We start from the raw sequence: 3,548 nt of genomic DNA, 5'->3' as shown, positions 1-3,548 counted from the left end.
GCGGCGCGGGCCGGGGGGAGAGCTGGGTGGGCGACCCCGTGGAGACCCTCGCAGCCGGGGTCTGGCAGCTGCAGGGCACGCGCGGCCGCTGGCGATTCGCGGGGAAACTCGAAGCGCCTGCCCTTCCGTGCACCTCTCACTTCTCGGCCGATGTAGCTCCAGCCGCCTGGGTCGCTTGTCCGGATGAATGGCCAGGGCTGGGAATTCGGGGTGCGGGACTTAGAAGCCGGCTGTCTCGTATTGATTAAAAATAAAGCGTTCGCCAGCGACTTCTCCCTCTTGTTATTAATTCTGCCGGCGCGGGCCGTGGGTGGTGTTAGAGCTGGAACTATGAACCGCAGGTTCCTTTCTGTCACCTCGGTCCGTGGCGGGGGCAGGAGAGCGCACAGGCGTCGCTTCAGACAGGATCGCCTCGGGGCCCTTCCCTGAAGTCCTGGGGTGGCTCCATGACCTGGCAGAGCACCTGGTGGTGACCTAGGACTTAAAGACGAATCTGCAGGTGGCGACCTAGGGTACTAGTTGTTAGAAAACCACCCAGCACGGCCATGGGCGGTCGTGCACCACACCTGGAAGGGCCGACCACACCTGTCTCTGACGTGACAGAACCCACCCCTCCCCCCACAGCAGGGAAGGAAGCGTGTTTGAGTTTGAGGTTAATGTGCCTTACAATGTCTTCTCCATTTTACTTCATAGCCTTAAAGGAAGTTAATAGGTAACCAAGGGGAAAATGGCGAAATGATGAGCAAATGGTAATTTTCGGCAGGTCACGTTGTTACTATGGTGTTTTACAAAATGTCGTTAGTCAGGGTTTTCCAGCAGCCAGACTGCCTTGTGCGGCCGCTGGGCGGCTGGGATCCGGCTCCAGCAGTGACTATGGAGTGTGTATACCATTTCCTTTTAGATGGTGTGACTTTTCCATTGCTTGGAAGAGAACAAATTAGACTATTTTATGCCCCGCCTCTGGTCGCACTGCTGGCCGGCCGTGGGGTGCACTGTCTGCTCAGACACCTGGAGCCGTGAGAGCAGCAGACACGTCCTGTCCAGGGCAGGAGCTCCGCAGAGGTGGGGTTTGTGACGACCTGTCAGGGGGCTCTGTGCTTTGTCTGAAAGCCATCTGCCCGCATTGGCGGGTCTGGTTTTTGGTTAGGCCTGTCGCTCCACCTGCAAGTTCCATTTCAGGAGCCTGGAGAGCTAAACAAATCCTCGGTCCAGGATGATGAAGTGATTAAAATTAATGTTTTCTCACCACAAAGGTGTTTTCTAGATAAGCTTTCTAAGTCAACTTTTCATACTGTTCATACTTTCCCTTCCAAAGAACTTTGCACTTACAGCATAAGTATTTAAAGTGGTATAACTTGAGACAGAAATAAACATGTATTTACCAATATTGTTGTTAGACTTTAAGTATTTTAACAATATTTTGTCAGCCCTTAGGTTACTTGTGATGTAGATGAATTACGAACACTTTATTTTTACAGAATTTAGATTATTTCTCACCATAAATATGTCTTCCTATGGCAATGTATTGCTTCTTCTATTTTTGTCTACTTCAGTTTTGAAATTGGTAGAAATTCCAAATTAAATATTAAAAGCAAAAAAGTGCTTTGCAAAGTTTGAGTCATATTGGATTCTGGGTACCCAGAATCCAACCAATTCTGAAACTAAAGGGTTCTAATATTTTTTAAATTGTTAGAGCGTTTGCTATCTCTGTTTTTACTGGCATCTTCCACGGTGTGCCTACGTGATGGAATTGAAGAAATGCTGTGATTCTTTTATAACTATATTTCAGAAAAACATCATGATTTTCAGTTACCCAAGGAGTTGAATGATGTACACTTTGATTATAGATTTTAAAGGGAAATTAATTAAGTGTGTTATTTATTGATCCTGGGAATGGATATGCAATGGTCATTCATTGGCTACAATAAAAATAAGTATGATTCATCATTTTGGCCAGATGGCAGTCGTATTTAGAGCATTGCCAGCATGTTGGCTTTGAAAGGATTACAGGCTCCCATACAGGACGTGAGCAGGCAGAGCGTTCCATGCAGTTAAACGTCATTCTTAATCAACCAGTTTTACTTACAAGTTATTTTAATCAGATAATCATGTTCCTAGCTGATTGCCAAATTTTAAAATGTGTTCCGCTTTTTCTAGGTGCTCGTTCGTACAAAGAGGGAGCGTGATAATTTGTGTTTGTGACGGAAACACATTTTTAGGGAGCTGAGCACGGGGCTTTGGCGTGGACAGGGCGAGTTGAAGGGTATACACATTCCAGTTCAGTCCTGCGTCTGCTACTGGGGGCCACCCACTTTTACAGTCACCTTCCCGAATAATGGGGTTGAGTCCGTGTCCATCTCTGCAAGGGCAGTGGAGTTCACACGTACACCATGGTTTCTCCTTTTTCGTGCCGTGGTCTGTGCGCTGGCTCCATCTGCTATGGAAGGGCTTCTGTCAGTGGCTCGGGGGTCCCCTCCCATGCTCCGGTACTTCCAGCCCTGGGCGGCCAGACGCCCCTCTCCTCGCCTGCAGGCTTCCTCAGCTGCGGTCACTCTGAAGCGGACACACCAGACCGCAGGTGCTGCCAGTGGGTTTCGTGTGCCGGGTGTCAGTTGCATTTGTTCTTGAGTTGTCTTTTTCCTGGGGGGTCTCCTAGGAGTCCCCCCGGCCAGACCAGGTTCTGCTCTGGCTGTACTTGCCATGTGTGAACCCACCGGAAGGACGAACGTGTGTAGATTTCTCTGGAGTCACCTTGCCTACTTCTAGGGTTTGGCTGTGGTGGACCCACCGTCTCTTTAAGATGGGCTTCTGGTTGGTAAAAGGGTGTCACAGAACCCACCCTTCTCTCAAGAGTCATTGTGCCAGCAAAGAACATGACATGTCACTTGAGCTAAAGACTGCACATGCCTTTAGAGGAAGGGAAAGCTTTAGGAGGTGAAGCTAAAGATGGGGTGGGGTCTGGGGTTCCTGGGGTCACCTCACGACCTGGAGGGGTGGCCAGTTTGACACACAGGGGACGTCTGGAGGACAGCAGCCCCTGCTAGGGAGAGAGAGCACTGGGTTCTACAGTCTGCCTGGAACCATCGTAACCGCTTGGTTGTCCGTCATGAAAACCAAGAAGCCCCTCCCTTGTGGTGACTGTTCTGTCCCCAACAAACACATGGGACGTGAGAGTTTTAGGGTCTCTAATAACCTCCACTGCAAAGCTCTGTTTCAGGGCAAGTCCCGTGCACCTTCTAGTGACACGCATGTGTGGTCTGCCTTTCATGGCCCCTCTGGCCACTGTCCCCTCTCATCACCGTGGCCCTCCAGTGTCCAAACTCCTCTCAGAGCCGTGCGTTTCCCGTTTCCAGACTTGGTCACACATTTGCTCTCAACAGTTTCTTCTTCCCTGTGTCTTCCTCATATTTGCCCTCCCACACTCTACTGAGCCGTGATCGCCCCCTCCGTGGCACGCGGCCCAGCCCTTCGGTGCCAGAACTAAGTCACCCCATGGTGCAGACATTCCTCGGAAGGTCGGTGCCTGTGCTCCCAGCGTCCTGAGCAGG

Source organism: Pteropus alecto, unplaced genomic scaffold, assembly GCF_000325575.1.
Source record: "Pteropus alecto unplaced genomic scaffold, ASM32557v1 scaffold35, whole genome shotgun sequence".
In the NCBI taxonomy this organism is placed as follows: domain Eukaryota; kingdom Metazoa; phylum Chordata; class Mammalia; order Chiroptera; family Pteropodidae; genus Pteropus; species Pteropus alecto.
Note: the sequence above shows the minus strand (reverse complement) of the source record.